This window comes from Pleurodeles waltl, chromosome 3_1 (assembly GCF_031143425.1).
Source record: "Pleurodeles waltl isolate 20211129_DDA chromosome 3_1, aPleWal1.hap1.20221129, whole genome shotgun sequence".
In the NCBI taxonomy this organism is placed as follows: Eukaryota; Metazoa; Chordata; class Amphibia; order Caudata; family Salamandridae; genus Pleurodeles; species Pleurodeles waltl.
Genome location: NC_090440.1, coordinates 1,773,890,494 through 1,773,915,662, shown reverse-complemented (window position 1 = coordinate 1,773,915,662; position 25,169 = coordinate 1,773,890,494). Strand labels below are relative to the sequence as shown.

General features: G+C 50.1%; 1 protein-coding gene across 1 annotated transcript in view; it reads left to right on the top strand.

Annotated features, from left to right (window-relative positions):
* The window catches only part of NCKAP1 (NCK associated protein 1), a 906,912-nt gene that overhangs the window by 341,416 nt on the left and 540,327 nt on the right, over nucleotides 1–25,169 (top strand). The window lies entirely within an intron of this gene.

The following is a 25,169-nucleotide window of genomic DNA, read 5'->3' as shown; positions in this document are numbered from 1 at the left end:
AAAACTAGAGGAAAGGTCCAAAGACCCTTCAAAATAAACAGTGACTTCAGTGTCACAAATCCCCAACACATAACACCAGTGGGGGGAAGACTAACAGATTTTTACCAAAACTGGGAGGAAATAACAACAGACTTGTGGGTCCTAGCCATTATCCAACATGTTTCTTGCATAGAATTCCTACGATTACCACCAAATGTGCCTCCAAGAACACGCAACATGTCCAAACACATGGATCTATTACAGCTAGAGGTCCAAGCGTTGTTGCAAAAAGATGTAATACAACTAGTACCCAATCATCAGAAAGGAACGGGTGTTTACTCCCTGTACTTTCTCATACCCAAAAAGGACAAAACTCTAAGACCCATCTTAGATCTCAGAATACTAAATCTTTACATCAAATCAGATCACTTTCACATGGTGACACTTCAAGACGTAATCCCCTTGCTCAAACAACAAGACTACATGACGACATTACATCTCAAGGATGCGTATTTCCATATACCCATACATCCTTCGCACAGAAAATACTTAAGGTTTGTAATCCAAGGGGTACATTACCAATTCAAAGTGTTGCCATTCGGGATAACAACAGCGCCAAGAGACTTTACAAACTGCCTTGCTGTAGTGGCAGCCCATATCAGAAGACAGCACATACATGTATTCCCGTATCTGGACGATTGGTTAATCAAAACCAATACGCAAGAACGGTATTCTCAACACACAAAATACGTCATAGAAACACTTCACAAACTAGGGTTCTCACTGAACTACCAAAAATCACACTTACAGCCGTGTCAAATACAACAGTACTTGGGAGCAACAATCAACACAAAAAAAGGAATTGCCACTCCAAGTCCGCAAAGGGTACAAGCATTCCAAAACGTAATACAGGGCATGCACCCAAACCAAAGGGTCCAGGTAAAATCAGTGATGAAACTACTAGGCATGATGTCCTCATGCATAGCCATTGTCCCAAACGCAAGATTACACATGCGGCCCTTACAACAGTGCCTAGCAACACAATGGTCACAAGTACAGGGTCAAGTTCAAGATCTAGTGTTGATAGACCGCCAAACTTACACCTCGCTTCAATGGTGGAATACTATAAATTTAAACCAAGGGCGGCCTTTCCAAGACCCAGTGCCTCAATACGTGATCACAACAGATGCTTCCATGGTAGGTTGGGGAGCACACCTCAACCAACACAGCTTCCAGGGACAATGGGACACTCAACAGAAACAACTTCATATAAATCAGTTAGAACTACTAGCAGTGTTTCTAGCGTTTAAAGCATTTCAACCACTAATAGCCCACAAACACATTCTTGTCAAAACAGACAACATGACAACAATGTATTACCTGAACAAACAGGGAGGGACACACTCAACACAGTTGTGTCTCTTAGCACAGAAGATTTGGCAATGGGCGATTCACAACCACATTCGCCTAATAGCGCAATACATACCAGGAATTCAAAACCAGTTAGCCGACAATCTCAGTCGGGATCACCAACAGATCCACGAATGGGAAATTCATCCCCAGCTACTACAAACTTACTTCCAAAGATGGGGAACACCGCAAATAGACCTATTCGCAACAAAAGAAAACGCAAAATGCCAAAACTTCGCATCCAGGTACCCACAGCCTCACTCCCAAGGCAATGCATAACGCAGTTGATCAGAGATATTTGATACGCTTTTCCCCCTCTCCCACTCCTTCCGTATCTGGTAAACAAATTGAGTCAAAACAAACTCAAACTAATACTAATAGCACCAACTTGGGCACGACAACCTTGGTACGCAACACTACTAGACCTGTCAGTAGTGCCTCATATCAAACTGCCAAACAGACCAGATCTGTTAACTCAACACAAACAACAGACCAGACACCCGAATCCAGCATCACTCAATCTAGCAATTTGGCTCCTGAAATCTTAGAATTCGGACATCTAGACCTTACACAAGAATGCATGGAGGTCATCAAACAGGCTAGGAAACCTACTACAAGATATTGCTACGCAAATAAGTGGAAAAGATTTGTTTATTACTGTCATAATAATCCAATCCAACCATTACACGCATCTGCAAAAAACATTGTAAGCTACCTACTACACTTACAGAAGTCCAAGTTAGCTTTTTCATCCATTAAAATACATCTCGCAGCAATTTTGGCTTATCTGCTAATTACACATTCTACTTCACTATTCAGGATCCCAGTCATAAAAGCATTTGTGGAGGGTCTGAAAAGGATTATTCCACCAAACACCAACAGTTCCTTAGTGGAACCTCAATAATGGATTAACACGACTCATGGGTCCACCATTTGAACACATGCACCCTTGTGAGATACAGTACTTAACATGGAAAGTAGCCTTCCTAATAGCTATTACATCTCTCAGAAGAGTAAGTGAAATACAAGCCTTTACCATACAAGAACCCTTTATACAGATACACAAACATAAAGTAGTCCTACGGACAAATCCCAAATTCTTGCCAAAAGTCATATCACCGTTCCTCTTAAATCAAACAGTGGAAATCCCAGTGTTCTTCCCAGAACCAGATTCTGTAGCTGAGAGAGCATTACATACATTAGACATAAAAAGAGCACTAATGTACTACATTGATAGTACCAAACAAATTCGCAAAACGAAACAATGGTTTGTAGCTTTCCAAAAACCTCATACAGGGAATCCAATATCCAAACAAGGCATTGCTAGATGGATAGTTAAGTGCATTCAAACCTGCTATCTTAAAGCTAAAAGAGAACTGCCTATTACACCAAAGGCACACTCAACCAGAAAGAAAGGTGCTACCATGGCCTTTCTAGGAAATATTCCAATGAACGAAATATGTAAGGCAGCAACATGGTCTACGCCTCATACATTTACCAAGCACTACTGTGTAGATGTGCTAACTGCACAACAAGCAACAGTAGGTCAAGCTGTATTAAGAACATTATTTCAAACTACTTCAACTCCTACAGGCTGAACCACCGCTTTTGGGGAGATAACTGCTTACTAGTCTATGCACAGCATGTGTATCTGCAGCTACACATGCCATCGAACGGAAAATGTCACTTACCCAGTGTACATCTGTTCGTGGCATTAGTCGCTGCAGATTCACATGCGCCCACCCGCCTCCCCGGGAGCCTGTAGCCGTTTAGAAGTAGATCTTAAAAATGTGTACATTTGTAAATATATTACTTAAAACTTTATTATGTACATACGCATTCACTCCATTGCATGGGCACTATTACTAGCATACACAACTCCTACCTCACCCTCTGCGGGCAAAACAATCTAAGATGGAGTCGACGCCCATGCGCAATGGAGTCGAAATGGGAGGAGTCCCTCGGTCTTGTGACTCGAAAAGACTTCTTCGAAGAGAAACAACTTGTAACACTCCGAGCCCAACACCAGATGGCGGGATGTGCACAGCATGTGAATCTGCAGCGACTAATGCCACGAACAGATGTACACTGGGTAAGTGACATTTTCCATATATAATGTGTTTGATGGCATGTGTAGCTGCAGATACACATGCTATGCATAGGTCCTGCCATCTAATGTTCGGCTCTGAGTGTTACAAGTGTTTTTTCTTCTAAGAAGTCTTTTCCAGTCACGGGATCGAGTGACTCTTCTTCGGCTCCATTGCGCATGGGCATCGACTCCATCTTTAGATTGTTTTCTTTCCGGCATCAGGTTCGGACGTGTTTCTTTTCGCTCTGGTAGTTCAAGTCGGAAGAGTACTACAAACTCTCTAAATTCGTCGGTATTGTTTCGATTGCATACCATCTATCATCGACACTTCGGTACTGGCGGATACAGCTCTCTACTTGCCCTTCGGGGCACCCGCGCCCATCTCGGGCCTGGTCGGCCCGACCAAAGCCTCGTCGAAGCCTCATGGACCAGACCCCATTTCAATTCTGCCCTCGGTGCCACGCCAAGTTCCCGTATACGGACCAACATCTTGTCTGTAACCTGTGTCTATCACCAGACCACCGAGAGGATACTTGCGAGGCCTGCAGATCCTTCTGCTCGAAGAAGACTCTACAAGACAAAAGAGCGCAAAGGTTGGAAATGGTGTAGAGAAGCACCGAACGTCTCGACTTAGAGGAGGGGGTGATTATGCACACCACAGTCTCTGTTCGGGGGTCCGACTCCGAGCACGAGTCAAACAATGACAGACCAATCATGGCAGGACAGCACGTGAGTACCCCTGCCCCTGCCAAGCCTCTGGACGCCACTGCCAGAAGGCCATGGCTCCACCCGTAAAAAAAACTTCCGGTGTCCAAGCAACAACTTCGGCACCGAGAAAGGCCACGCCGCCTAAGCCTTCGGACTCGATCCCGAAGCACAGGCTCTGAAATAGTCAAGCACTGACCCATCGAGTCGAAGCCTCGAAAATCCCCCTTGGAGCCGAGGCCAACGTCTACTCTTGGCCTTTTGATCCCGAGGAGACCGGCTTCGGAGCCGAAAAGATCCATATATACAGAGGAGCATGGACTTTCCTAACAATTCAAAGAAAGCCATAGATTTGCAGAAGAACTTAACCAATGGAGGAATTTGATGAAAAACAGGCCAGAATTCAAATTCATAAAGACACTGGCAAGATCCTCACTGCACCTCCTCTAAAAACAAAGAGGAAGCTGGCCTTTCAAGGACATTTGGACACTGACCAGCCACCGGCTAAAGTGCCAAAACCCAGACAAAAATCTCCACCTCCTCAGTTCTCACCTCACCAGTCTCCTCCTCATTCTCCTCAACTGTCTCTCCACCTATAACCCCCACTGCACAATCTCCAGTACACTCTGCAGTCACACCAAGATGATGTCGACCCATGGTGGGACCTTTACGATGATCCTGTTTCTGACAATAGTCCAGAATGCTATCCGTCAAAGCCATCACCCCCAGAGGATAGCACCTCATACACTCAGGTTCTAGCTAGGGCAGCGTCATACCATAACGTAGCCATGCACACACAACCTCTTGAGGATGACTTTCTGTTTAATACGTTGTCTTCAACTCACACCCACGTACCAGTCTCTACCCATTCTTCCTGGCATGCTAAAACATGCACATCAGATCTTTCAGGAACCAGTTAAGGCAGGAGCAATCACTCCTAGGGTAGAAAGAAATGTAAGCCGCCTCCCTCTGACCCAGCTTTTATTACCCAACAGCTACCTCCAGATTCCGTAGTGGTCAGCTAACTCCCAGTCGTCTGGTGATGCACCGCCACCAGATAAAGAAAGCAAGAAATTTGATGCTGCTGGTAAGAGTACCATCACAAGCATCCAATCAATGGAGAATAGCCAATTCCCAAGCGCTAATGGCTAGATACGATAGGGCCCACTGGGATGAGATGAAAGATATCATCCAGCATCTCCCCAAGAATCAACAGAAAAGAGCCCAGCAAATAGTCGAGGAAGGGCAGGCCATTACAAATAATCAAATCAGGTCAGCGTTAGATTCCGCAGACACAGCCGCAAGAACAATCAATACAGCAGTCTCCATTAGAAGATTTGCATGGCTTTGGTCATCAGGCTTTAAACCCGAAATCCAGAAAGCTGTCCTTAACATGCCATTTAATGAAAAACAGCTGTTTGCCACACAGGTTGATACAGCCATTGAAAAAATGAAAAAGGACGCTGATACTGCTAAAGCTATGGGAGCGCTTTACTCAACACAGTACAGAGGCTCATTTCGAAAGCCTCAATATAAGGGAGGTTTTAGAGCCCAAACATCTGAGGCATCTACCTCACAATTCAAACCGTCTTACCAGCCACAGTACCAAAGAGGGGGGTTTCGAGGAACCTACAGGGGCCAATTTTCCAGAATTAGGGGAAAATATCCGCCCTCAAAGCAAACCACACACACAAAGCAGTGACTTGCTCCACATCTTCCCTCACCACACTTCCCCTGTGGGAGGAAGACTGCAAAAGTTCCACACACACTGGTTACCCATCACAACAGACAATTGGGTCTTATCCATTATCCAACATGGCTACTGCATAGAATTCGCACAAATTCCTCCAGATATACCTCCAAAACCACACAAACTCTCCTCCCAACACATTTCAATGTTGCAAGCAGAGGTACAATCCCTATTACTCAAACAAGCCATAGAACTTATACCACATCATCAAATAGGAACGGGGGTTTACTCCCTGTATTTCCTCATTCCCAAAAAAGACGCAACACTGAGACCAATACTAGATCTCAGGACTCTCAATCTTTACATCCTATCAGAACACTTTCACATGGTAACACTACAGGATGTATTCCCACTGTTACAACACCAAGATTTTATGGCAACACTGGATCTCAAAGATGCGTATTTTCACATAACCATCCATCCAGCGCACAGAAAATATCTCAGGTTCGTAATACAAGGAAAACATTACCAGCTCAAGGTGTTATCTTTTGGGTTAACAACAGCTCCCAGAGTATTTACAAAAAGCCTTTGCCGTATTCGCAGCCTACATAAGAAGGCAACATATCCATGTCTTTCCATATCTCGACGACTGGCTAACAGTCAGACTGTGTCAACACTATACACGTTATGTAATACAAACCCTACACACACTAGGGTTCTCAATAAACTACCAAAAATCTCACTTACAACCAGCACACGTTCAACAGTATTTAGGAGCCACATTAAATACCCAAACAGCACTTGCATGCCCAAGTCCACCAAGGGTACAATCATTCCACAATATATTACCACAAATCCAGCCAAACCAACCTTTACACTGTCATGTTTGTCATGAAACTGTTGGGCATGATGGCATCATGCATCGCCATTGTCCCCAATGCAAAACTAAACATGCGGCCCTTACAACAGTGCCTTGCAAAACAATGTCACAGGCACATTGGTCAACTTCAAGATCTAGTGTTGATAGACCGCCAAACACACATCTCGCTTCAGTGGTGGAATTCCCCAAATTTAAACAAAGAGCGGCCATTTCAAGACCCCGTGCCTCAAGCCACACTTACAACAGATGTATCAATGATTGGATGCGGATCACACCTCAACAATCTCAACATTCAGGGACAATGGGACAACAAGCACAAACAACTTCACATAAACCACTTAGAATTGCTAGCTGCATTCCTAGCACTCGAAGCCTTTCAACCTCTTCTCGTTCACAAACACATTCTCATCAAAACAGACAAAATTACTACAATCTATACCTAAACAAACAGTGAGGGACCCACTCATCACAACTTTGTTTTCTAGCACACAATAAATTGGCATTGGGCAATTCTCAACATTATTCACCCTGTAGCACAGTACATTCCAGGGATTCACAATCAATTAGCAGATGTTCTCAGCCGGGATCATCAGCAAACACACAAGTGGGAAATTCACCCCCAGGTACTTCACAAGTACTTTCGCCAATGGGGAACACCAGACATAGATCTATTCACCACCAGCCAGAACGCAAAATGCCACAACTTTGCATCCAGGTTTCCACACCCTCTATCCAAGGGCAATGCTCTATGGATCAACTGGTCAGGGATATTTGCTTACGCTTTTCCCCCTCTCACGCTCATTTCATTTCTGGTCAAAAAACTGCATCAAAACAAACTCAAACTCATACTTATAGCACCAACGTGGGCACATCAACCATGGTACACGACATTATTAGACCTATCACTGGTACCACACATCAAGCTGCCAAACAGCCCGGATCTGTTGACACAAAACAAACAACTGATCAGGCACCCAAATCCAGCAATACTCAATCTAGCAATCTGAAGTCTTGGAGTTTGGATATCTACATCTTTCACCAGAATGTATGGAAGTAATTAAACGAGCAAGAAAACCCACTACCAGGCAGTGCTATGCAAACAAATGGAAAAGGTTTGTCTTTTACGGTCAATCCAAACATAGAACACCTCTTTCCGCATCCATACAAGACATTGGGGGTCATTACAACATTGGCGGTAAAAGTCGCTTACCGCCGTGCAGAAGACCGCCAATACACCGCCGCACCTGCGGGAGACCGCCACAGCTATTATGACACACATCACGGAATCCGCCGAAATTCAGACACCCACGCAAGTCCGCCACACCAAAGGTCAGCGATAAATATGCAGAAACAAATCCTCCACCTCCACGCCAACAGAAACACGCCCATGCTATTACGACCCACGAATCCACGCGGCGGTCTTTCAACCGCGGTATTCCATTGGCGGTACACACCGCCGCACTCAAAATACACATACATCTCCAAAACACCGCCACATTGGACAATTCCAAATACACACACCTGATACACATACACACACCACTCCCACACACCCAACACTATATAAAACACACACCCACATCACCCACAAACCCCTACGACCACAAATTAGAGACGAAGGCCAGAGAGAGACAGCACAGAATAGATAACACCATCACACAGAGGCACACTACACCATCACCCACACAACATACACGCACAAAACACCACATACCACTACACTCACCACACTCATCAACACACACACCACCCCACTCATCACACACAACACCCCATGTCACGCCAAAGACACCCCCGCTTCTCCGAGGACGAGCTCAGGGTCATGGTGGAGGAAATCATCAGGGTAGAGCCACAGCTATTTGGCTCACAGGTACAGTACACATCCATAGCCAGGAAGATGGAGCTATGGCAAAGAATAGTCGACAGGGTCAACGCTGTGGACAGCACCCAAGAAATAGGGAGGACATCAGGAAGAGGTGGAACGACCTACGGGGGAAGGTGCGTTCCACGGTATCCAGGCACCACATCGCGGTACAGCGGACTGGCAGCGGACCCCCACCTCCTCCCCCACAACTAACAACATGGGAGGAGCAAGTCTTGTCCATCTTGCATCCTGAGGGCCTCGCAGGAGTCGTTGGAGGAACGGACAATGGTAAGTCAAATCTTCACTATCATATCCCCCACCCTACCTGCATGCTATCACACACCCCCACCCTCACACCCTCCCCTATCACCCTAACTCCTCACTAATCTACCCATAACACCAACCACCCATACCAACCGCAAGACCTGCATGACACAACTAAGCATGGACACCCATCACTAAAGCATGCCCACTGCACAGACCCACAACACCCCCCAACCATCACCACACAAGCCCCCACACAGGAATGCCTGCACTGGGGTTCACGCGCACCCAACCATTGCACACCATGAACACACACATGCAATAATCATGTACTTATACCCCCGAAGGAACGTCACCACACCAGAGGGTCCAGACAACACCACTCCACCCCCAGAAGAGGCCCACAGTGACGACAGCAGCTCTGTCCTACTGGATCTTGATGACCAGCCCAGACCATCGTGGGCCTCAGGACAGTCGGTTCCCCTTGCCCAGCCACAGCCCAACACCGAGCTTCCACCCTCTGGTAACCCCAGCACAGCACCCACCCAGCGGGCCCATACCTCCCTACCCAGGACAGGTCAATCAGCGGTGTGTCCACCACTACAGGGCACCCAGGGTAACCCACCACCCCAACAACAACAGGGACCTGGGGGCAGTGGTAGTGGGCACACGGTCCAGGGGACGGAGGCGCAGGAACACCGGGGAACTGGGAGGGCTGCTGTGCGACAGAGGGAGGACAGGCCTAGGGAACCCACTCTCCGCGAGGCCCTATCCTCCATCATGGGAGCATACCACCACTCCCAGGAGACGATGGCAACGGTCCTGGACAAGTTACAGGAGACCCTGCGTCTGCAGGAGGAGCAGTATTTGGGGTTCAGGGAGGAGCTCAGGACCATCGCCTCCGCCCTGGGCACCATCATAGGGGTGCTGACGGACATTCAAAAGACCTTGAGGGACACCGTGGCACTCCAAGGGGCCCCTGACACTAGCCAGGACGATGAAAGGCCCACCACCTCCGCCGGTGCTAGTGGACAGGATGCACCGCCACAGGACCACCACACCAGCACCCCACCCCCTGCAGACGGACAACCACCACGAAAGCGGGCCCTGAGATCCAGGAACAGGACAGAGCAAGATGGCAAGACCCCTGCCAGGAAATAAGAAAACCCTGATTGTCCCCCCACTGTCACACTTTTTACCCTGTCCAGATTGGAACTGCCCCAGCTCCACTTCCAATGGCCAGATGTGCAATGTACCTGTGAGACTAATAGACAGGACTCTGCCATGGACATTCTTCCACCATGACCTCTCCCCATTTCACAACCCCCCTATATTTTTATGCACTTCAATAAACACCCTTGCAACCTCAATAATATTGGAGTCAGTCAATGATTGTGAACTTTGTTTTGTCAATTACAGTGTTAAAAAAGGTTACCCATTGGAAGGTCAACATACCAATGTCACACATCACAAGCCTTTCAAGGGTGCAAGCTGTTGACACGTAGGTTACCACATTACTGAAACTGAAATGGAAGGGGACAACTCGGATACCAAATAGTGAGTGAAATGTAGGTAGAGGATAGAGGTAGACGTGTGAAATGTAATATAATGTGAAACATGAAATTGTACTCACCTGTGTCTCATTGAAAATATTGCTGTATGACTGACTCCCTGTTGTCGTTTTCATCTTCATCAGCTTCCTCCTCATCACTGTCCACAGGCTCACCCGCTGCAACAACACCGTCATCTGGATCATCCTCCTGCAGAAAAGGCACCTGGCGTCGCAATGCCAAGTTATGGAGCAGGCGATGATGATGTCGCACACCTTCTTCGGTGAGTAGAATAGGGACCCACCTGTCATATGGAGGCACCTGAACCTGGCCTTCAGGAGGCCGAAGGTACGCTCGATCACCCTCCTAGTCCGCCCATGGGCCTCATTGTACCGTTCCTCTGCCCTGGTCCTGGGATTCCTCACTGGGGTCAGTAGCCAGGACAGGTTGGGGTAACCAGAGTCCCCCAATAGCCATACACAGTGCCTCTGGAGTTCATCCATCATATCAGGGATGCTGCTATTCCGCAGGATGTAGGCGTCATGCACTGAGCCAGGGAACATTGCATTTACCTGCGAGATGTACTGGTCTGCCAAACAGACCATCTGGACATTCATCGAATGATAACTCTTCCTGTTCCTGTACACCTGTTCATTCCTGCGGGGGGGACCAGAGCTACATGGGTCCCATCAATGGCACCTATGACGTTGGGGATATGTCCAAGGGCATAGAAGTCACCTTTCACTGTAGTCAAATCCGCCACCTCAGGGAAAATGATGTATCTCCTTAGATGTTTCAGCAGGGCAGACAACACTCTGGACAACACGTTGGAAAACATAGGCTGGGGCATCCCTGATGCCATGGCCACTGTTGTCTGAAAAGACCCACTTGCAAAGAAATGGAGCACTGACAGCACCTGCACATCAGGGGGGGATTCCAGTCGGATGGCGGATTGGTGACATCGGGTCTGGCTCCAACTGAGTACATAGTTCCCGGATTGTGGCATGGTCAAATCGGTAGGTCACGATGACATGTCGCTCTTCCATTGTAAACCGGTCCACCAGCGGTCGGTACACCGGCGGATTCCGCCATCTTCCAATATGTCCCAACTGACGGTGCCTAAGAAGGGCAACAGCGAAAAAACTGTCAGCATTCCTCCAGGTATGTACCCACAGTCACACACAAGACTACACCAGACAATTAACCCATCCGGGAAAGGTTTTGAGTGTAGGCCTCGGTATGTGTGACGCAGTAGTAATTGAAGCCATGTGGGCCCCTGAAATGGCGGCTGTCTGACCTCTAAACTGGGACAATGGAATTGTGGGGTAACTTCGCTGGCGTTGGACACCGTCGCGGTAGGCGGTCGTAGAGCGCGGCGCAATGCTGCATTGGTTAGCATTGGACCCTATGGGTCCCAGGAGCCAATGAACAGGTGCGCTGGCGGTGATGATGCGCACCGCCGCGGACGTCACCACCATTTTCTATCTCTTCAATCATTAGATACCTGACCATCGACAGGAGAGGACCTACACTGCTAGTGCTGCTGTGACCTCGGTCTGGAAGCGACGATGGCTGCTGCATCTGGGGAAAGGGCCCCTGCCTTCACTGCACAGGAGTTGGAGAAACTTGTGGATGGGGTCCTCCCCCAGTGTATGCTACTCTACGGTCCTCCAGACCAACAGGTTAGTACACAGGGAGCACGTTGTATGGGCTAGGCCTGGGTGGACAGGGCTGGGTGGATGAGGGAAGGGGGCAGAGTACATAGAACAGTCATGCATGGGGATGAATGGGCCACAGGGATAGAGTTGGGAGGGGGCCAATTACAACGACGGTGCTGTAGGTAATGACTGTTCCTCTTTCCTTGTGCATGTCATGTAGGTCAGCGCCCACCAGAAGAGGGACATTTGGCGTGCCATCGCCAAGGAATTCCGGACCCTGGGGGCCCACCAGAGACGGGGCACCCACTGCCGGAAGAGATGGGAGGACATTCGCCGCTGCAGCAAGCAGACGGCGGAGGCTCAGCTGGGGATGGCCTCCCAACGTGGGAGGGGTGCCCGTCGCACCATGACCCCCCTGATGTTCCGGATCCTGGCGGTGGCCTACCCGGAGTTGGATGGGCGCTTAAGGACATCACAGCAGACACAAGGGGGTGAGTACAACCTCATCCTATGGACTTTGCGTGCAGTGGAGCTGTCTGGGTGGGGGTGGTGGGCTGTGGGTGTCCCTAGGCCAGGGCGAGTTAGGTAGGCAAGGCCCCTCCGTTATGTAGGCCATGTGGTACTCTACCCCAGCAAAAAAAAAAAAAAAAGGCAAATTGATGTATAGTTGCCCCTTTGCCATCCATGTGGGCAGATTTCTACCATTGCCATGTAGGCCATATCCCAGAAATTGCATGTGCAGAGGGCAGGAGCACGGCGTAATGCAGGGGGCTGCTGCGTTTGTCTTGTCCGCCGACTGTAGCGGTATGCCATGCACTAAAACTCTTTCTTCTGTCTCCACCCTTTTTCTGCTCTCCCTGTCCTTCTGTACATCAGCATCAAGAGGCGGAGGTACAGTGGCACCAGAGCACGAGGGAGCTGCATCCCACATGGCTATGGAGGGCCACACCACAGACTCTGAATTCACCAGTGGGACGGAGGGCGAGGGGAGCTTCACGTCGGCCACAGGATCACCAAACAGCGACACGGACTCGTCCGCCGATGGGAGCTCCCCTGTGGTGGCGGCACCATCTGTGTGCCCCACTTCTACAGGTACAGCCGCCACCTCCCCTACCAGCACCACCCTCCCAGCAGCCCCTCAGCGTTCGCCCCGTGCCCGCTCACCCAGGAGGGTGGGCATCACCTTCGCCCCAGGCACCTCAGGCCCTGCCCCAGTCACCCCTGCTGCCCTCAGTGAGGAGGCCATTGACCTCCTCAAGTCACTCACTGTTGGGCAGTCTACCATTGTGAATGCCATCCAGGGTGTAGAACGAGAGTTGAAACACAGTAATGCATTCCTGGAAGGCATTCATTCTGGTCAGGCTGTCCTTCAGCGAACCCTGCAATCTCTGGCCTCAGCACTGATGGCAGCCATTGTCCCTGTGTCCAGCCTCCCCCCTCCAACTTCCTCCACCCAGACCCAATCCCCTGTACCCCAGCCCATCCCAAGCACACCTACAGACCAGCATGCACACAAGTCAACACACACAAGTAGCTCAAGCAAACATAGGCACCACAAACACCACAGGCACTCACACAAGCATCAGACCCATACAGACACAGCAACATCCACTGTCTCCACTGAGTCCCCCACCTCCTCTTCTCCCTCCTCCCTCCCAGTGTCATCTACACACACACCTGCATGCACCACATCTACAGGCACTAGGACTCGCAGCAGGACACCCAGCACCACAAGCCGCTCACCTGCACTCACCACCTCCACTGCCATATACTGTACACGTCCCCTGTGTCCTCTCCCAGTGTGTCTGTGACGCCCCCTCCCAAAGTACACAAACGCCGGCAATCACTCACCCAACATCCATCCACCTCACGACAGCCTCCAGTACCTGCACCTGCACCCAAAACAGCTAAAGTGACACCTCCTACAACCACCTCCTCTTCCTCCACTCCCAGAGCCCCTCCAGCTACCCATCCCAGTGTACGTCAGAAACTGTCCCTATGTCAAATTGACCTTTTTGCCCCCTCCCCCCCCCCTTCCAATTCATCAGTCCCGTCGTAGCGCCTCAGCCAAAAAGCCTCCAGTACCAGTGGTGCGTGTACCAGGTGTTTGGAGTGCCCCGTCCACCAGGGCAGGCAGTAGGACCCGGAGCCAAGGCACTGTCAGCCCACCCCCTGTAAAGGCTCTGAAATTGGAGAATGGACGACGGGACCGTGTCAAGACTCCTGGTGGGACAAACAGTGAAATGGGATCCAAGGCGATTTGTGAGTCATCTGTAACTCAAAAGAAGGTGGGGAAGGTCCCGAGGAAGTCTCCCCAACCTGTTGTGAGTGTCACGGCGGAGAAGTGCGCCATCATTTCCGGCGGTCCAGACACAACCGCCAGCACCGTCGTCACTGGTCCAGAGACCACCGCCAGAGTCATAGCCCAGGAGGGCCCAAGTATCGTTACTGGTCAGGAGACCACTGCCAGAGTCATAGCCCAGGAGGGCCCAAGTATCGTTACTGGTCAGGAGACCACCGCCGGAGTCGCAGCCCAGGAGGGCTCAAGTATCGTAACTGGTCAGGAGACCACCGCCAGAGTCATAGCCCAGGAGGGCCCAAGTATCGTTACTGGTCAGGAGACCACCGCCGGAGTCACAGCCCAGGAGGGCTCAAGTATCGTAACTGGTCGGAGACCACCGCCAGAGTCATAGCCCAGGAGGGCCCAAGTATCGTTACTGGTCAGGAGACCACCGCCACCGCCGGAGTCACAGCCCAGGAGGGCTCAAGTATCGTAACTGGTCAGGAGACCACCGCCAGAGTTATAGCCCAGGAGGGCCCAAGTATCGTTACTGTTCAGGAGACCACCGCCGGAGTCACAGCCCATGAGGGTCCAGAATCCCACAGCCCCGCTGGGCAATGATGGAACGTCAAGCCACACACACCAACGTCCAGTGTGGAGTTCGTCATGCCACACACCAACGTCCAGTGTGGAGTTCGTCATGCCACACACCAACGTCCAGTGTGGAGTTCGTCATGCCACACACCAACGTCCAGTGTGGAGTTCGTCATGCCACACACCAACGTCCAGGGTGGAGTTCGTCATGCCACACACCGATGTCCATTGTGGAGATCGTAACGCCACACACCAATACCCGTACCAGAACCGCCATGGCAAAGCACCGCTGAACAAGGCCAAGACCGCCATGGTGAAGACCGCTGAACAGGGCAAAGACCGCCATGGTGAAGACCGCTGAACAGGGCAAAGACCGCCATGGTGAAGACCGCTGAACAGGGCAAAGACCGCCATGGCAAAGCACCGCTGAACAAGGCCAAGACTGCCATGGCAAAGCACAGCTGAACAGTCCATAGCCAGCCATGGCAACGCACTGCTGAACAAGGCCAAGACCGCCATGGTGAAGACCGCTGAACAGGGCAAAGACCGCCATGGCAAAGCACCGCTGAACAAGGCCAAGACTGCCATGGTGAAGACCGCTGAACAGGGCAAAGACTGCCATGGCAAAGCACCGCTGAACAGGGCAAAGACCGTGTGGGTATGAATAGTCCGGCACATCAGGCATCGTTCTCCCATGTGCAGCTGGGACTGTGACAGGACATGTATTTTCACGGGGAGACTCATCCAGTCTGGGCACCAGTGCCACCCAGTACCAGTAGAGGACTGCATCTACTTGCGAAGATGTGTCTTTGCACTCCCCAGGATGGCACAGTGGGCAACCCACCCACTGTAGAGAGTTGAGAGACTGTGGCTTTGCACTCCCCAGGATGTAACAGTGGGCAAGCCACCCACTGTAGAGACTTGAGAGACTGTGGCTTTGCACTCCCCAGGATGGCACAGTGGGCAACCACCCACTGAAGTGACGTGAGAGACTGTGGCTTTGCACTCCCCAGGATGTAACAGTGGGCAACCCACCCACTTGTTAGACTTGAGAGACTGTGGCTTTGCACTCCCCAGGATGTAACAGTGGGCAAGCCACCCACTTGTTAGACTTGAGAGACTGTGGCTTAGCACTCCCCAGGATGTAACAGTGGGCAAGCCACCCACTGTGGAGACTTGAGAGACTGTGGCTTTGCACTCCCCAGGATGGCACAGTGGACAACCCACCCACTGAAGTGACTTGAGAGACTGTGGCTTTGCACTCCCCAGGATACATCAATGGGCATGGAGCCCCGTCGTGGATCTGGCTTCGCATTCATCTGGCTGAGGTGCCCCCCCTTCCCTTCCCCCTGCGGTGCCTGTAGTGTTTCTATCTGATGCCCCGGCAGTGTTCTCTCGGATTTTGGTCAGGTATCTATTGTGGGCGTCGCCCATGCATTTTTGGACTGTTGGTGCACGGACATTGTTGTGTACATATCTGCACTACTTCTTGTATTGTACATTTATTTTTGACAGATTTCGTGATATATATATCCGTATATTTTTTAATGAGTAGTATATTGGCACAATACAAAGTTTGATCGCTATTCGCTTTGTCTTTTCATTCTTCCGGGGGGATTGTGGGTTGTTACTGTGATTTTTGTGAATGCATTGGTGTGTATGTTGTAATATGCGAGGGTGGGGGTGGGGGTGTTTGGTGGGTGTCCCCGTAACTTTTGCCTCCCCCTCCCCGTGTCGTAGGTGCTGTACACACCGGTATGTTCTGAGCCTACGTCACTGTTGGTCGTAGATGAGCAGGAATGCAAGGGCAGGGAGTATTTGTAGTTCCGGATCCATGGTGTCCTTGTTCCTCGTGGGATGTGTTGAGGTGAGCGTTTTCCCATAGCAAAAGCTGTTTCCGCTGTGTTTTTATCCACGGTGAATCCGCCACGGAAAAGGTGCCGGATTGGTGTTTTGTGATAGTGTGGGCGGTACATTGTCTTCCGCCTGTCTGTTGGCGGTGACCGCCGCGCTGTTTGTCTGTACCGCCGTGGCGGCCGGTGTGTTAAAGTGGCTGTCTTAGTTGGCGGTTTCTGCCAGGGTCGTAATTCCCTTTTTTTGTCCGCCGGCCTGTTTGCGGTATTACCGCAGCTTTAACACCGTCCGCCAGGGTTGTAATGACCACCATTGTAGGTTACTTACTTTACCAACAAAAAGCAAATTTAGCTTTTTCATCCATTAAAATACATCTCACAGCTATTTCAGCATATTTACAAAATATACAAAACAAGTCTCTATTTAGAGTCCCTGTCATCAAAGCCTTCATGGAAGGACTAAAACGTATCATACACCCAAGAACACCACCAGTGCCTTTATGGAATCTCAATATTGTACTCACACGGCTCATGGGTCTACCGTTTGAACCCATGCACTCGTGTCAGATTCAGTATCTAACGTGGAAAGTAGCACTCCTCATTGCAATCACTTCATTACGAAGAGTTAGTGAAATACAAGCATTCACTATTGAACAACCCTTTATACAAGTACACAAACATAAAGTAGTACTTTGCACACACCCAAAATTCAGCCTCCAGTACCTGCACCTAAAACAGCTAAAGTGACACCTCCTACAACCACCTCCTTTTCCTCCACTCCCAGAGCCCCTCTAGCTACCCATCCCAGTGTACGTCAGAAACTGTCCCTATGTCAAATTGACCTTTTTGCCCCCTCCCCCCCCTTCCAATTCATCAGTCCCGTCGTAGCGCCTCAGCCAAAAAGCCTCCAGTACCAGTGGTGCGTGTACCAGGTGTTTGGAGTGCCCCATCCACCAGGGCAGGCAGTAGGACCCGGAGCCAAGGCACTGTCAGCCCACCCCCTGTAAAGGCTCTGAAATTGGAGAGTGGACGACGGGACCGTGTCAAGACTCCTGGTGGGACAAACAGTGAAATGGGATCCAAGGCGATTTGTGAGTCATCTGTAACTCAAAAGAAGGTGGGGAAGGTCCCGAGGAAGTCTCCCCAACCTGTTGTGAGTGTCACGGCGGAGAAGTGCGCCATCATTTCCGGCGGTCCAGACACAACCGCCAGCACCGTCGTCACTGGTCCAGAGACCACCGCCAGAGTCATAGCCCGGGAGGGCCCAAGTATCGTTACTGGTCAGGAGACCACCGCCGGAGTCGCAGCCCAGGAGGGCTCAAGTATCGTAACTGGTCAGGAGACCACCGCCAGAGTCATAGCCCAGGAGGGCCCAAGTATCGTTACTGGTCAGGAGACCACCGCCAGAGTCATAGCCCAGGAGGGCCCAAGTATCGTTACTGGTCAGGAGACCACCGCCGGAGTCACAGCCCAGGAGGGCTCAAGTATCGTAACTGGTCGGAGACCACCGCCAGAGTCATAGCCCAGGAGGGCCCAAGTATCGTTACTGGTCAGGAGACCACCGCCACCGCCGGAGTCACAGCCCAGGAGGGCTCAAGTATCGTAACTGGTCAGGAGACCACCGCCAGAGTTATAGCCCAGGAGGGCCCAAGTATCGTTACTGGTCAGGAGACCACCGCCGGAGTCACAGCCCATGAGGGTCCAGAATCCCACAGCCCCGCTGGGCAATGATGGAACGTCAAGCCACACCCCAACGTCCAGTTTGGAGTTCGTCATGCCACACACCAACGTCCAGTTTGTCATGCCACACACCAACGTCCAGTGTGGAGTTCGTCATGCCACACACCAACGTCCAGTGTGGAGTTCGTCATGCCACACACCAACGTCCAGTGTGGAGTTCGTCATGCCACACACCAACGTCCAGTGTGGAGTTCGTCATGCCACACACCAACGTCCAGTGTGGAGTTCGTCATGCCACACACCAACGTCCAGTGTGGAGTTCGTCATGCCACACACCAACGTCCAGGGTGGAGTTCGTCATGCCACACACCAACGTCCAGGGTGGAGTTCGTCATGCCACACACCAACGTCCAGGGTGGAGTTCGTCATGCCACACACCGATGTCCATTGTGGAGATCGTAACGCCACACACCAATACCCGTACCAGAACCGCCATGGCAAAGCACCGCTGAACAAGGCCAAGACCGCCATGGTGGAGACCGCTGAACAGGGCAAAGACCGCCATGGCAAAGCACCGCTGAACAAGGCCAAGACTGCCATGGCAAAGCACCGCTGAACAGTCCATAGCCAGCCATGGCAAAGCACTGCTGAACAAGGCCAAGACCGCCATGGTGAAGACCGCTGAACAGGGCAAAGACCGCCATGGCAAAGCACCGCTGAACAAGGCCAAGACTGCCATGGTGAAGACCGCTGAACAGGGCAAAGACTGCCATGGCAAAGCACCGCTGAACAGGGCAAAGACCGTGTGGGTATGAATAGTCCGGCACATCAGGCATCGTTCTCCCATGTGCAGCTGGGACTGTGACAGGACATGTATTTTCACGGGGAGACTCATCCAGTTTGGGCACCAGTCCCACCCAGTACCAGTAGAGAACTGCATCTACTTGCGAAGATGTGTCTTTGCACTCCCCAGGATGGCACAGTGGGCAACCCACCCACTGTAGAGAGCTGAGAGACTGTGGCTTTGCACTCCCCAGGATGTAACAGTGGGCAAGCCACCCACTGTAGAGACTTGAGAGACTGTGGCTTTGCACTCCCCAGGATGGCACAGTGGGCAACCACCCACTGAAGTGACGTGAGAGACTGTGGCTTTGCACTCCCCAGGATGTAACAGTGGGAAACCCACCCACTTGTTATACTTGAGAGACTGTGGCTTTGCACTCCCCAGGATGTAACAGTGGGCAAGCCACCCACTTGTTAGACTTGAGAGACTGTGGCTTAGCACTCCCCAGGATGTAACAGTGGGCAAGCCACCCACTGTAGAGACTTGAGAGACTGTGGCTTTGCACTCCCCAGGATGGCACAGTGGGCAACCCACCCACTGAAGTGACTTGAGAGACTGTGGCTTTGCACTCCCCAGGATACATCAATGGGCATGGAGCCCCGTCGTGGATCTGGCTTCGCATTCATCTGGCTGAGGTGCCCCCCCTTCCCTTCCCCCTGAGGTGCCTGTAGTGTTTCTATCTGATGCCCCGGCAGTGTTCTCTCGGATTTTGGTCAGGTATCTATTGTGGGCGTCGCCCATGCATTTTTGGACTGTTGGTGCACGGACATTGTTGTGTACATATCTGCACTACTTCTTGTATTGTACATTTATTTTTGACAGATTTCGTGATATATATATCCGTATATTTTTTAATGAGTAGTATATTGGCACAATACAAAGTTTGATCGCTATTCGCTTTGTCTTTGCATTCTTCCGGGGGGATTGTGGGTTGTTACTGTGATTTTTGTGAATGCATTGGTGTGTATGTTGTAATATGCGAGGGTGGGGGTGGGGGTGTTTGGTGGGTGTCCCCGTAACTTTTGCCTCCCCCTCCCCGTGTCGTAGGTGCTGTACTCACCGGTATGTTCTGAGCCTACGTCACTGTTGGTCGTAGATGAGCAGGAATGCAAGGGCAGGGAGTATTTATAGTTCCGGATCCATGGTGTCCTTGTTCCTCGTGGGATGTGTTGAGGTGAGCGTTTTCCCATAGCAAAAGCTGTTTCCGCTGTGTTTTTATCCACGGTGAATCCGCCACGGAAAAGGTGCCGGATTGGTGTTTTGTGATAGTGTGGGGGGCGGTACATTGTCTTCCGCCTGTCTGTTGGCGGTGACCGCTGCGCTGTTTGTCTGTACCGCCGTGGCGGCCGGTGTGTTAAAGTGGCTGTCTTAGTTGGCGGTTTCCGCCAGGGTCGTAATTCCCTTTTTTTGTCCGCCGGCCTGTTTGCGGTATTACCGCAGCTTTAACACCGTCCGCCAGGGTTGTAATGACCACCATTGTAGGTTACTTACTTTACCAACAAAAAGCAAATTTAGCTTTTTCATCCATTAAAATACATCTCACAGCTATTTCAGCATATTTACAAAATATACAAAACAAGTCTCTATTTAGAGTCCCTGTCATCAAAGCCTTCATGGAAGGACTAAAACGTATCATACACCCAAGAACACCACCAGTGCCTTTATGGAATCTCAATATTGTACTCGCACGGCTCATGGGTCTACTGTTTGAACCCATGCACTCGTGTCAGATTCAGTATCTAACGTGGAAAGTAGCACTCCTCATTGCAATCACTTCATTACGAAGAGTTAGTGAAATACAAGCATTCACTATTGAACAACCCTTTATACAAGTACACAAACATAAAGTAGTACTTTGCACACACCCAAAATTCCTACCTAAAGTAATCTCACCGTTTCATATAAATCAAACAGTGGAACTTCCATTCTTCTCCCCACAGCCAGACTCAGTAGCAGAAAGAGTGCTGCATACAATAGACATTAAAAGGGCTTTAATGTATTACATTGACAGAACAAAATTATTTAGGAAAACTAAACAGTTATTTGTCACATTCCAAAAACTGCATACTGGTAATCCTATCTCAAAACAAGGACTAGCCAGATGGATAGTAAAATGCATCCAAACCTGTTACCTAAAAGCTAAATGGCAGCTATTAGTAACACCAAAAGCACATTCCACCAGGAAGAAAGGAGCAACAATGGCATTTCTAGGAAATATACAAATGACAGAAATCTGTAAAGCAGCCACTTGGTCAACACCCCATACATTTACCAAGCATTACTGTGTAGATGTGTTAGCAACACAACAAGCCATAGTAGGACAGGCTGTACTAAGCACACTATTTCAAACAACTTCAACTCCTACAGGCTGACCACCGCTTATGGGAGGAAAACTGCTTTGTAGTCTATGCATAGCATGTGTATCTGCAGCTACACATGCCATCGAACGGAAAATGTCACGTTCGATGGCATCTGTCGCTGTAGATACGCATGTTCTGCAATAGCTCGCCATCTGGTGTTGGGCCGGAGTGTTACAAGTTGTTTTTCTTCGAAGAAGTCTTTCGAGTCACGGGACCGAGTGACTCCTCCTTTTGTCTCCATTGCGCATGGGCGTCGACTCCATCTTCGATTGTTTTTTTTCCGCCATCGGGTTCGGACGTGTTCCTGTCGCTCCGAGTTTCGGAACAGAAAAAATAGTTAATTTCGGAAGATTTTCGTCGGTATTGTTGCGTTCGGGATCGGCGTACTTAGATTCAACACCGCATCGAAGATCGAAGAGCTCCGGTGCCCTTCGGGGTAGTTTTTCGATCCTCCGTCGGGGCCTGGTCGGCCCGACCGCGTGCTGAGGAACGCCGATGGAACGGACCCCGTTCCGTTTCTGCCCCAAATGCCACAATAAATACCCCTACACAGACCAACACTTGGTCTGCAACCTGTGCCTGTCACCTGAGCACAGCGAAGACACCTGCGAGGCCTGTCGTGCGTTCCGGTCCCGAAAAACACTCCGAGACCGTCGAGCCAGAAGACTTCAAATGGCGTCCGCACCGACAGCCCGACGGGAGTTCGAGGAACAGGAAGAGGAAGGTACCTTCTCGATCCAAGACTCAGACTCCGAAGGATTCGACGATACACAAACCGTGAGTAAGACGTCGAAAACCACACAAAGAAACATTTACAAGGCCCAGGGGACGCCACTGCCACCAGGCCATGGCTCAACCCATAAAATCGGTGACCGACCGTCGGCACCGAAAAAGGCCCAAACAGTGCCGAGATCGTCCGACTCCGGTCGAGACACCGGCACGCAGCCTTCTCGGGACCGAGAAAGTGCTGGAGACAAGCCTCGACACCGAGATGCCGGTGTGGACACGGCTCGACGCCGAGACAGCGGCACCGAAACAGATCGACGCCGAGAGGTTTCGGCCCCGAAAAGGAAAAAAGTCACCTCGGAGCCGAAAAAACACGCAGACAAAGTTTCGATGCCGAAACAAACTGCAAGCGACCCAGCTTCAGGCTCTTATACAGAAGAGCACTCGCTAACCTCCCAAATGCAGAAGCATAGGTTTGAGGAAGAGCTACAAGCAACTGATGCGGACCATACGCAAAAGCGTATCTTCATTCAGCAGGGGACAGGAAAAATAAGCACCCTTCCCCCCATTAGGAGAAAGAGAAGGTTGGAGTTCCAGACGGAACAAGCACCACAACCAAAAGTGGTGAAAAGAGTTACACCACCACCCTCTCCTCCGCCCGTGATTAACGTTTCACCAGCACAAACGCCATCACACTCCCCAGCTCACACCACCATGAGCCAGGGTGACCAAAACCAGGACGCATGGGACCTATACGACGCCCCAGTGTCAGATAACAGCCCAGAGGCATACCCTACAAAACCATCTCCACCAGAAGACAGCACCGCGTACTCTCAGGTGGTGGCTAGAGCAGCACAATTTCACAACGTAAGCCTCCACTCAGAACAGGTCGAGGATGATTTCTTGTTCAACACACTCTCCTCCACCCACAGCTCCTACCAAAGCCTGCCTATGCTCCCTGGTATGCTCCGGCACGCAAAAGACATATTTAAGGACCCGGTCAAAAGTAGGGCAATCACACCAAGGGTGGAAAAAAAGTATAAGCCGCCTCCTACGGACCCGGCTTTCATCACAACACAGCTGCCACCAGACTCTGTTGTTGTAGGAGCAGCTAGGAAAAGGGCCAACTCTCACACATCTGGAGATGCACCACCCCCAGATAAAGAAAGCCGCAAGTTTGATGCAGCTGGTAAGAGAGTCGCAGCACAAGCTGCAAACCAGTGGCGCATCGCGAACTCCCAGGCACTACTTGCGCGCTATGACAGAGCCCACTGGGACGAGATGCAACATCTCATTGAACATCTGCCCAAAGACTTCCAAAATAGGGCAAAACAAGTGGTTGAGGAGGGACAGGCCATCTCCAACAACCAGATCCGCTCCTCCATGGACGCTGCAGATACAGCTGCACGGACAATTAATACATCTGTAACTATCAGAAGGCATGCATGGCTCCGAACGTCTGGATTTAAACCAGAGATTCAACAAGCAGTTCTCAATATGCCTTTTAATGAAAAAGAACTGTTCGGTCCAGAAGTGGACACAGCGATTGAGAAACTCAAAAAAGATACGGACACTGCCAAAGCCATGGGCGCACTCTACTCCCCGCAGAGCAGAGGGAATTACAGCTCATTCCGTAAAACGCCCTTTCGAGGGGGGTTTCGGGGTCAAAGCACACAAGCCAGCACCTCACAAGCCACACCGTCCAGTTACCAAGGACAGTATAGAGGAGGTTTTCGGGGACAATATAGAGGAGGGCAATTCCCTAGAAATAGAGGAAGATTCCAAAGCCCCAAAACCCCTACTACTAAACAGTGACTCACATGTCACTCACCCCCTCCACACAACACCAGTGGGGGGACGAATAGGTCATTATTACAGAGCATGGGAGAAAATCACTACAGACACTTGGGTTCTAGCAATTATCCAACATGGTTACTGCATAGAATTTCTACAGTTCCCTCCAAACATACCACCAAAAGCACAAAATTTAACAACACACCATTCCAAACTCCTAGAGATAGAAGTGCAGGCACTATTGCAAAAGAATGCAATCGAATTAGTGCCAAACACACAAATAAACACAGGAGTTTACTCACTGTACTTTCTGATACCAAAGAAGGACAAAACACTGAGACCAATCCTAGACCTCAGAGTAGTCAACACTTTCATCAAATCAGACCACTTCCACATGGTCACACTACAAGAAGTATTGCCATTGCTAAAGCTGCACGACTACATGGCAACTTTAGACCTCAAGGATGCTTATTTCCATATACCAATACACCCATCGCACAGGAAATACCTAAGGTTTGTATTCAAAGGAATACATTACCAATTCAAGGTACTGCCTTTCGGATTAACAACCGCACCAAGAGTCTTTACCAAATGTCTAGCGGTAGTCGCTGCACACATCAGAAGGCAGCAAATACATGTGTTCCCATATCTAGACGACTGGCTAATCAAGGCCCATTCGTTAATAGAGTGCTCAAATCACACAAATCATATCATACAAACCCTCTTCAAACTAGGGTTCACCGTCAATTTCACAAAATCCAAAATTCTGCCACGCAAGGTACAACAATACCTGGGAGCCATAATAGACACATCAAAAGGAGTAGCCACTCCAAGTCCACAAAGAATTCAAAATTTCAACACCATCATACAACGCATGTATCCAACACAAAAGATACAAGCAAAGATGGTATTACAACTCCTAGGCATGATGTCATCATGCATAGCCAT